This window comes from Sinohyriopsis cumingii, chromosome 1, assembly GCF_028554795.1.
Source record: "Sinohyriopsis cumingii isolate HCF-2022 chromosome 1, ASM2855479v2, whole genome shotgun sequence".
Classification (NCBI taxonomy): Eukaryota; Metazoa; Mollusca; class Bivalvia; order Unionida; family Unionidae; genus Sinohyriopsis; species Sinohyriopsis cumingii.
This window is the reverse complement of record NC_142961.1, coordinates 72,333,206-72,345,450: the sequence shown is the minus strand read 5'-3', so window position 1 is coordinate 72,345,450 and position 12,245 is coordinate 72,333,206. Positions and strand designations below refer to the sequence as shown.

Here is a 12,245-nt window from a genome sequence, read left to right as displayed (position 1 = left end):
GAATTGAATCAAAACTTACTTTTAATACAATTTAGAGAAAATTTCAATCTTATTACTTGTACTAAAAAATTCATTAGTTTAAACGCTATCCGCTAGAAAATGCACAAAATCACATAATTATATTCTCCCTTGCCTTGTTGTGAACTTGACTAAGTGCCATAGGAGCCTGTACATGGCATGTGGCACACCATCTAGTCATGATATATACAGAGGTTCGTGAAATTTCTCCAGCTGTCACAAAGTCTTAAACAGCTTCAGAGCTAGAGCCTGTATGAAAACTTATGATGGAACCATGTAAGCTGTATTTGAAACGCTGCTAGATTATCATAGATTTGAGCATATTCAGTTTCAGCTCTCTAAATGTGGGGTTTTAGTTCAAGACTTGGCAAGAAAAATATTCATATAAGCATGTGACCGTAACTTTGTGGTTAAGTTTATGAAAGTCACAATAACTTTTTATAAGTCAAGCTTTAAATCTGAACAATTTTTAATAATACTACCTTTAATGGCTTCAATTTACAGCCGTGTCATCACAACGAAGTAGCCATGAGATCACAATGTCCTTGTTAATAATAATAATAATAATATGGACTTAGTACCTAATCTTTCGAAGATCTAAGCGCTTTACAATATTAGATAACACATTAAAACATATACAACGACAAGATAACAAAAACAAAAGCCGTGAAATTACAACACAAAATGAAGATGTTAGCTGTGCTTGGGTGTCATGCATTGGCTGTGTTCTATTTTTTCAACGGAGATTTTTCTTAGCAGCAAGCAGAGATGGGGCGGATTTAAGGGACTTATACGGTAAGATGGCATATAATGCAGAGGTGATCTGATGCAAGTTTGTGCGGTACCTTGGAGGACTGTAGAATATTATCATCAGGTCTATGAAGAATCCAGTCTAAAATATGACCATATTTATGGGTGTGTTGGCTAATTGACTGTTTGAGGATGAAACTGAATAGAATCTGGGAGTTTTGATGAGTATAGATTTCCATTACAAAGTGAACATTGAAATGTCAAAGAATAATTAGGTTGTCGCCAATCGAATTTGCATACTCCAGGATGTTATAAAACTACTCCTAACGGGAGATTCCGTCAGCTTGTTTTTTCGATTAGGAGGAGGACGATAGATGCAGAAAAAAAAAATGGATTGACATTTGTTCCGTTGTGGGGTTTGTCCCAATTCAAACGACGTATGTTCGAAAATAAAAGGTGTAGACATGATTTTTATAGTGGTACAAGGCACGAACGAAAATATTTTATTTTCGTAAGTTAAACAGATCTGTTTAAAAAGTTGAGTCAAAAATGTCAAACCATGCACACACAAAAAACCCAATGACTTTTAAGAATGGATCATAAATGTGTCTTGTGTGATACGATCTTAAGTCATGATATATGAATAATCCCAGTTTCTTCTCGCTATCCTTGAGAATTTGAGACCTAAAGACATGACATAAAAATAGATAATGTTGATCTATGATCAAAAAATTGATGAAAATACCAGAAAAATTAATGACATTCAGCAGTTATGACTTCCAGTCCTAAATGAAAAGTGTGTAAACTTTACGTGCGATCTTAATAAATACGATCTTACTATTAAAACACATGATAGGTACATGATACAACCTCAAGCTATTATTTTACAGGGAGAAACGTTTCGTTCCGTGATCTTTGACAGTTTCTAGGTGACGGTTCGGACACATAAAATTAACAGCACCAATCATTCTGGAGACTGGTGCAATTTTCGAAGTTGCTAGCTTTCAAATGGGCAGTCACGAAAAGTTTGTCCTTGGAAGACAACTTACAGTCTATTCTGACAGCAATCTCCAATGTTACCCGAAGACGCCCATACTGCAAGCCATCGTTATGCGATTGGTTCGCAAATGGCACAGTTTGATTTTGATATCAAAGACAGAAGTAAATATTCAAATTAAAATGCAGAGGCATTGATCTGACAGATAAGGTCAAGTTCTTACGAAAAGGACATACACATGCAGGATACCGTAAATTCAACGTCTATTGAAAAAAATTATATATAAAGGAAGTGGGCAAAAGATGGAAATAAAAATTGTTATACAATCAGTAGTTCAAGGAACTGTCACATTAACGTTTCCGGAATACCCTAGAACTGAGTTGCTGGCGAAGCAGCTACAGGACTCACGGTACTAATTCCACTCCAATGGTAAACATATGGAAACACTGTCATATTCAAAATTCAATAACTTAAAATTTATGGGTGCTGATAATGACACCTATAATTTTTCGTGCACATCTAACCTTGGTGCAAGCTTATGTGTGGAGAACACCATATGACCCGCGGCAATTTGTTTACATACATGTGCATGAAACACGTGTTATTGATTCTGCACCAAATGAATCAGGTGCTACTTTCAGTATTGAGTACTCCTGAGTCAAGCCTGTAAAAATGCTAAAGATGCATCAGTAGAAATTTGTCAATATTTTTTTTACATTACATATAGGATAAGCTCTCAAAAGATATTTTTCCTAAAATTTTAATTTTCATTATTAACCAATTATGGACCACCAAACCTGTAAATACTCTATCATTTCTTCACCCATTTCTAGACTGGTTCACAGTTCTTCCGTATAATTAGTACCGTGTGTCCTATAACCAGATTTAATTTTTTTTGAAAAAGTTGTATTTTACTCCTTGATATTAGAGCATAATTGTAAGAAAGAATTGGCCATGCTTGTGCATGGATAATAGTGCAATAGCATTTTATGTGATACCAATATCTATAGTTAAATTGCATCCGCATCACATGTTGCTGTGTTGTATTGTACTTATTAATGGCTTATTCTTGTTATTAAAATAATTGTTTTCTGCCTTTGTATCTTCATGTTATCTTTCTATGGCATGCATGCTACACAAAAGAAACACAAGCATGCTGACATCAGCAAGTATGACATCACAGGGTATCAAATTACATGACGCATTGTTTTTTCATCTCTCACTGGCTATAAGACAAGTTTTAAATGTTTTAAATTTCAAAATTGCATTTCTTTTCTTGCTGACTCTCACAGAAATAAGATACAGTGCATCCCTATTCACATCAATCAAACAAAACAAATAAGTGTGCCACATGACAGGTCAAAATGATAAGAGGCCATTGCCCTTTTGTGACTAAAACATATACACACACCCATGAAGCATCAAGAGATGCTGACATTCCAAACTTATTTAAACTATCATCACATGTGATTCATAACCCCCAAATGTTAATAAAAAGGTATAAAAGCCAAGGAAGAGTTCCATAAGCTTTATTATACTGAATAATTAAATAACATAGTGCTACTTTTTAGTATAAAACTATGGGGAAGGGTGAATAAGCAAAGAATAGACAGAGTAATTTCTTCAAGCCTGGTAATGTTCCCCACAACGGGGGTGGGGGGAATGTGTATCAACCCAAATAACACATCAGCATGAGGTATGTTACATAAGGACAGCAAGAGACAAATTTGAAAAAGCTATCCAAAGTTCCTATAATGCTGACATTGATGTTGGAGACAGAAAGTGTATGCACAAACTGTTATGACTCAAGCTATTAAGTATGCTGGAGGTGGAGAAATGTGTGAAAAACTTTGCTATGCCAAGACAAGTTCATGTCTCTATGCAATATGCAGACACTGATAAAAATTGTCACTGAATACACTACTTGTTAAATTTAAGTAATAGAATTGAATTGCTTATTGAAGTTGTCTAATACATAAACATATACCTACATTTACCCAAAGCTCATAAAAAGTTAAGAAAAAGTCTCAAAATCATTACTGTGGCTACTTTCCACTATAAGCAGTGTTAAATTACTTACTTTTTAATATAAAACTGAAAAAATGCATACATTATTGAACAAAAGAGAAACAAAGCAAACATTGCAATCACTCAATTACAGTCAAAGGGGAGGTAATACACCTTGAATTGGCAAACCAAATAGCAAGCTCTAATTTACAGCTAAATGATTCCTTACTATTACTTGATGGTAAGAACAGAGCAATGTAGGTTTAATAAATAGCTTTTGTTTCAAATATGAAACCATATTTCTGACATGAAGCTTGTTTTCATTTATTCACAACAACATATATGGTGAAGAAAACCCATATCAATTAGTGCACGCAGTAATCAAATGCTGAGATTTGGAATAATGTGTTCTGAGACCACAAGTTGCAACACCCTGAGTATAAAGGTTTTCTATCATGGGACTTGGTACATGAAGAAAAAAGAGATCTGGTTTGGTGGGAGAGAGCAGTATGTTCACCATGCAGTTATACATCAAGAATGTTTCAACTGTATGAAGGGAGGTTGGGGAAGAAAAACTGCCTGTGTAAAGAATGCAATACAGATAGGACTTTTGCAGACTTATATTGGGAATGAAGGGTTGAAAACTATTATTTTAAGTGAAAATGTCCCTCCCTGCTCCCTCAACAAAAGGAATGCAGAAAAGTTCCAATACTGTTTGCCCAAAAATGTAATGTACCAATATGAGAAACATGCTGAACATAGAATAGGTGTCAAGGAGTTTAATTCTAGGATAAGAAATAAGACCGGTATAATTGATATTCAATGTGACTCGACATATAATAATTCAATTTACAGGTTGAGGCAATGCAGCATGTGCAGTTTTGTGCACAGTCCTTATTTTTACAATGTTCTCTGCTTTGATCTGCTGAGTGTGTCTCTAAAGTTAAATGATCAGTACTGATACATAAGTGATTGTGACATAAGTGGCTTACATATAAAATCTACCCCACCCCACCCCATTTTGGGGAATTATTGCATGTGTTAAATGGTATTTAACCATACAGGCCAATCTATGGGTACCATCATATGAAATTCTGCCATCAGGCCATACTGTGCTCTTTTCCCTATGGCCTGAGCTATATACTTCCACTCTCCAGTGTATAAAACCATCCCCATCTGTCTTTTGTATAGAATTTTTCTCCAAAATCACATGCAAACCATGATAAAAAGACTCCATTGTCACTGTCATATGTAAAAACCACCAAATTGATACCCTGGATGCACGTGGTAACCATGGAAACAACAAACTCCTATTATGGTATAGGTCGCATATAGGACTCACGGTACTAATTCCACTCCAATGGTAAACATATGGAAACACTGTCATATTCAAAATTCAATAACTTAAAATTTATGGGTGCTGATAATGACACCTATAATTTTTCGTGCACATCTAACCTTGGTGCAAGCTTATGTGTGGAGAACACCATATGACCCGCGGCAATTTGTTTACATACATGTGCATGAAACACGTGTTATTGATTCTGCACCAAATGAATCAGGTGCTACTTTCAGTATTGAGTACTCCTGAGTCAAGCCTGTAAAAATGCTAAAGATGCATCAGTAGAAATTTGTCAATATTTTTTTTACATTACATATAGGATAAGCTCTCAAAAGATATTTTTCCTAAAATTTTAATTTTCATTATTAACCAATTATGGACCACCAAACCTGTAAATACTCTATCATTTCTTCACCCATTTCTAGACTGGTTCACAGTTCTTCCGTATAATTAGTACCGTGTGTCCTACAAGGCCCAACTCTGTCTGAAATCTTGGACTAGTGTAAACGTGGTCACAAGCCGAATGCAAGATGGATAAAGAAGGAAGCCAAGCCAGTGAGACAAAAGTATCCTTAAATGACTCGATTTTGCGTGAGGAAGGGTCCGCACTCTGCTGCAGGACCAATGGTCCGAAATTAGGGGAACATACAATGTTTCTTACCCCAGAGTCCGCAAGAAATATTGGAGTCTATGCACAACGTATCTGGTCAACAAGGAAGGGGACTTTTTTGCACTGATCAAGTAGAATTGTTCCTGACCTGGTATGGAACAACATTGATACGTGGGCAACACAGTATACAAGATGCATGGTAGCAAAAATACATGTTAATAAGACCTTCCATCAGCAATCTGTTTGCTAATATGCCCCTAGAAATAGTTGAATGGACTTCATTCTCTTGGACAAGGCTTTAAATGGAAGATAAAATGATTGGGTTTTTATGGATGTATTCACCAAATAATGTTGCAGTGCCTATAACAAACTAAAAAGCATCAACACGACTGTAATTCACCATGCAGTTGGTAATGGACCAGCTAAAGTTGTATCCCGGACTGAAACGAGTGACGCTAGAGAAGAAGGGCATCACGGATATAGTGATACAACTGAAGATAGCTTTTCAAGTGAGGAGGAGATTAGGTTTGATTTGATGGAGACGACTGCTTGGAAGAAAGCGGCTGTTATCGAAGAATGCGCACTGAAGGGAAGCACACTTACAAAAAAAAAACAGGGAAAGCTAGTTTTTACTCCTAAGGCAGGAACCAGGGCTGAGTATCTCTAGATTCTGATGCTTGCCTGCCAGTGTTTGCTTTATCTGTCATGACCTTATTATCAGCAAGTGTGAATTTCACTTATGTCAAATATAATTACTTTTAGACTCCCAGCTAACTGTACAGTTATAATGCCCCTATTCCCTGTGCTTGAAAGCTAGCTTTAAAAATGGGATTTCTGTCTTGTATTGGGCATAATAAATTGTAGATCTATATTTTGTACCAAAATAAGATTAGCTGACTGTTGTGATGTGTTTGATTGACAGGCACTACAAATACATTGTCTGAATATTTTTGTGACTTCTTACAAGAATACTTACAGTTTTATCTTGAAGACTCGAGTATATAATAAAGAATTCCAAGAGGAAGAAATGGTAAGAATTCTATACTATTCAGTATTTTGAGGATGGTGAGAGCAGTACATTTTCCAGTCAAGAAAAAATTCAGGTTCAGGGTTGTGCTCCAAACACAGCAGGGAAGTCTGTCGCTGCCGTTCGTACTGCATTAACAATGTTAGATGTGGAAGAAGGTGGTACACAACGGCTTGTCGAGGAACTAAAAGCTGAATCTAAGGCACCCATGAGACGATCGTGGAGAAAAGCTGCAGTGAAATATTCGAATCCGCATCATATTTCATCGATTAGCTATCAAAGCTAACAGTGAGATAATTAAGCACCATGTTCAAACAGTCAGATTGTGCAAATTCTGAGTAGTACGACCCGACATCACATCCATATTGTCAAGAATTTAGCCAGATTGATTACCACACACACACACACACACACACACACACATTTAGCCAGATTGATTATTACTACAGTCACCCACACCCACACACCCATAAATGTAGTTTCCCCCGTTGTAAACATTATATATGTTTTTCTACGTATATACGTGCAGGATCAATTTACAATGTACAATTACTGTCACAATTTACATTCACTGCCACAGCATACTATCATTGTTGGGCTTGTCAAACAAAACAATTATGCCGCACACGCGACCGCATATATCAGTGTCGGAATCTCTGCAGTACGTTCACGTTGTAACATTCGACTACACGGTAAGCGAAAGTCTCCGTCGATGGCATATGCTCGTTTTCCAATTCCTCATCGATGGCATCTGCAATGACTTCGATTCAGAATATGTTTACTAACATGACCTGTATAATTATGACCAAAACATGCAGAATCGCATGCAGCATCCATGTTTATTTAGAATACTTCCATTTGTGTGCTTGCGTGGTTGTTTTTGTTACCGCGTTGATAATTTACAAACATCTTGTTTGCATATTTGACTGAGAAACTGTATGCCATGATCACACAGAAGACACGATCAGGCTCGTCTAAACCTAACGTTGGCGATTATGTGATGAACATTGATCAGACTGGCATCTTCGACCGCACAACTCGCGTTTGCCGATCACTACTGCGGTACAAATATTGTGTGCCATATGTACAATTTATATGATAGTTTAATTAGCAATTTGTTACAGTATCATTGTATTTGTCAATCACACGCTTTTGCATTGCACCTGTAACGTCGACAGATGGTTATACATAAGTAGTGTTATAACAGATTTTTTTTTACAGTCAAGCCACCACATCCAATCTAAATTACGTCGTTTAAATTTAATAACTGTTCCTCCTTGATCGAGAAACGGGGACACAACTTGAATGGACTGATAAATAAGCAATTTTCCATTGTCGGCCTGTGTTTGTGCAAACACTTTTCTCTCAAATACACTTGTAATGGCATCCCTCTGGTACGTAGTCATATTTTCGATGTTAAACTTGCAAGTATCCTTTTTAAGTCAATTGCCTGCACCATTTTCGGCCGATATAAAATAACCGCATTTACACGCAGTTAGTTAGTAGGCATTACATACTAAGGGAAGCAACTCACGAAATTCAATGGATGTCGCTAGGACAAAGCACTAAAATATTTGTTCGCTCCGCCAGGGTGTAGATAGGGTTATCATATCGGATCCTTGGCTAGAGAAGGTGTTACTCTGTCAGAAGTTCGTAATATCTATAGAGCGCTCCCACATGCCCTAGGAACCAGGCTACCTTACCTGATATAGCCTAGACCGGTAGCCTGAACTACTTATATATATATATACACACACACACACACATACACGAACGGGCCAGAAAGCAGGCTAGAGATGATCCTGTGGTCAAAACAGCCTTATGGCTGTGATAAATTCTGATCGAGTATAAGAACAAAATTCTAATAAAATGGTATGTGTTGCAAAAGAAAACTCAACGTTGCTTCAATAATCATTAAAATAGACTATATATACACTTTTAATTTTGTTGTTATTCTTGCAACTTTGGAATGAAAGTAAAATTAAGCAATTATTAGATTTCAGTATCTCTAAGCTTTATTTCACGTTGCTTTTAGTGATGAGACGTAAGCATGTCATTTCACCGGCAATATCATTATTATCACGTAATAAAAACCATGGCCTCAGGGTATAAGAAACAGTTTTTGCATAAATTGAATGCCGCATCTAGCAGCCTGATATATAAAAAATATATCATAGAAATAAAATAGACAAGTGAGGTCAAAAAGGTCTATATTTTGGATAGCTATATTAAAACAAAACATAAGAATATTATTTACTTGATCTTACAAGTCAATCGCAGTTCATAGCAAAATACGTGTATGCACCTCAACCCTAAATGTACACCTGTATGTTTCACGTCTGAAAGTCTTTTTTGACACTAACTGATGCTCACAGTGCAAACAAAAGACCTTTCCCTTGGTGGCAATTATCAGAAATATTGTGTACTAAACAGCTTGATGCAATTAAAAAAAAATTGCCGATTTTGAGATATTCTTTGAACCCACATGTCTGCTGATATGTGTGGCTAGTTCTTATTCCCAGCCGATCGTTGGTATTTCACTCTGTAGATGCTACGAAGTATGGCATGCCTCGAATAAGTTCTAAGTGCAATTCACAAATATATCCTCATAAGTAATACTATCTGAAAAATGTACACAATTGCCTTAATTTAAGAAATGTCCTGGGACAATTTAAGGTAGTTAAAAATGGCTACTATTTGCATCCATTGTTTGGGTTTGCATGGGAAAGAAAGTTTCACTGGACACTTCTTTGGGTGAATTTTCATCCGACAATGACCTGTTACAGAAAAATGAGAATAAGTTTACATTAAAGATACAGATAAAAACTAATGATTTTTTGAAAGCATGTCTGTGAGATTTTACCTGAGGTATTCAGATTAATTTCTTATACAACTAGCGGTTTTGATACTGAACCGACAATGCCACCAACGCCTCTTCTTTACTTTCATTTTTGACAGCAAAGAGCAGTTTTTTTTATAATTTCCTTTGACAAGGCGGCTAAAAGAATCAGTATGTGCCGTGTGCATGATTTAAGTTTACTAGTACTGTAACAAATTAGGATACTTTTCATCACCCCTCAACCATCTCGATTTTTAGATATTTACTTCTGTAGCAGGCATACGTGAATATGTACCGCTCTGATAGCCTAGTGGTTAGAGCGTTCGCTTCGGATGAGGGAGGTTGTGGGTTCGATCCCCAGCCAAGTCATACGAAAGACTTACAAAAATGGTACTTACAGCTGCCTTGCTTGGCGCTCAGCATTAAGAGGTTAGTGTTAGGGCTGGTCGGCCTGGTGTCAGGATAATTTGACTGGATGGGACATCATGCTACACGTCTGCAGCATGATGCCCCAGTGCTAGATATCACTATAAAGTATAAACTGTCACACTGCAGACATCGTAGCGATATGACTGAAAAATTGTTAAAGTTACGTTAAAAATCCCAATCACACAAACACACACACGTGAATATGTAAGCCAAATAGGCTGTTCATTTGCATCCCCGGGTACGCATTGATCTGCAAAAGTCTAACTGACAGACAGTCACCAAAACAAGCCAACCCATTTTCAAGCCTAACTCAAAGTAAATATAACGACATTACAGATTTAGCTTCCGTGTGAATTTATAAATGTTAGGCTTATGACAATTTGGCTCATGCATTCTTCTTTAATAAGTAATAGATGTCAAATACGAAACTATCCAGTGACACCGAAAAGGCCGAAAATTTTCCGATTGGGGCAGAGTTGTCTGACAGATATCAGTACTGACACAGTGATCTCCCTTTTGTTTACTACAGCAATGGCGGCCACCTAAGACATGATAAAACATGACGTCGAGCAATAGATGTGCTGGTTTCTTCCATAAATTAAGTCACACATGTATGTAAATTATATATAACGTGCAAGTTAGCAAAGAAAGAAATAATTAGGACCAGCACTTTTCTCAAAGTTGGTAGCATTCTCCTAATATTTTGAAGGGGAAAAAATGAGTGTCTTGGTTATTAATATTAGAATGTCACTCGTTAGAGGCTAGTGACAGTAGTGTATATCTGTTAGACAGTGTGAGATGTTTTCTTTTACACTTGACTCAAATATGACAGGTTGACAGTAAATTTAAAGCCCTTGGCATGATAAATGGTCTTATGTTTATGTTTATGAGGAGGATTAATAGTGTTTGCCCGTTTTGTCCCCGTATATATTTGCACCAAAATTGTAATAACGTGGGAAACTATTTAGTTTTCAACAGATTTGGATTGGCAATCCTTTTACCAGGGGAGAACGTTGGGGTAGCTACAATTACTAAAGCAAAATATACATTGGTATTATTGATCAAGTGATAGAATTAGTACCCTAGTTAAATCTCATTTCCTGTTATTAGTAAATGTCATGTTGTAATGCAGCTGTCTTTAGATATTAATTTACATCAAACCTTAAATGCATTTCATTAGCCAATCTTACATCAGTGCTCAGTTTGAGTGCACTTTATAGGTGGTTTGTGATGACTCTTCCAAGCTTTTCAAGTCCAGCCACTGACACTCCAAACCCAAAGTTGTGCAGTTGTATCTATGCCTCGTATAATAGTTGAATAGTCATTCTCTCAGTGTTTTTATTAACTCTGTTATTTTAATAATATTGGTTAGTTCTTTAGGAAACGTTTCTTGTATGACATTTTATTTCTAATAATTGAATTCTGGTTAAAAGATAGGTAAATTATAATGAGCTAATTTACTGGACATTAAAAATGCCCACTTGGGTAAAACCTCTATCTCCTCTTGTGGGCCACACTGCAAATTGTAAATTTCTTTTCAGGCCCTCTATTGTAAATTTTAATTAGAAATTTGGAATCAGGTTCACAGTTGCACTTAATATTGCCTTCTAGTTGTTGTTGTGGGGTTTAACGCCATTTTTCAGCACACAATAGGATATGCATGGCAGCCAGTATTAATGGTGGAGGAATAACCTGGGAAAACCCCAGAAAGAACCACCAACCCATGAGAAGCTACTGGCAAACTTTCTCACATACCCACATAGGCCGAATCCTAGACTTGAACCCATGCATTCAGAGGTGAGATGGCAGTGATTCGTAACGAAGAGCGCTTAAGACCACTCTGCCACTCAGGGCCCCCTTGCCTTCTAGTGGAAATAAAGTCAAAAGTGAAAGTAGAATATACTACAGTACACAAATATGAATGTACCTTGATTTATTTTTTTACATTGCCCAATGCAGTTCAGCTGTATTGATGATATGCTAAATTATCAATTTATTATGTCCTTTTATAAGTTTACTTGTAATGTCAAAAATGTATTTTTTATGGGAATATTAAAAAAATGCAACTGTTCAAACATATTTGCAATATGACTGATTGTACCAGATGTTAGGACGCGATGATTTTCTTGCTATTCCGGGGTCTTTATTACATTGAACTATGAAAAAATAACCATCAAATTGACAGCAAAGAATCACCAGTGATCAGTTATGATCGATTCTAGCTAG

The 12,245-nt window shown here is 36.4% G+C and overlaps 1 protein-coding gene across 1 annotated transcript in view; it reads left to right on the top strand.

Annotated features, from left to right (window-relative positions):
* Nucleotides 1-10,554: 10,554 nt before the first annotated feature.
* LOC149807106 (uncharacterized) overlaps nucleotides 10,555-12,245 on the top strand; it is a 166,214-nt gene continuing 164,523 nt past the window's right edge. Inside the window, exon 1 of the mRNA XM_089962073.1 lies at nucleotides 10,555-10,630. The gene's annotated coding sequence lies outside the window, so the exon portion shown is untranslated. The remainder of the gene's footprint in view (nucleotides 10,631-12,245) is intronic.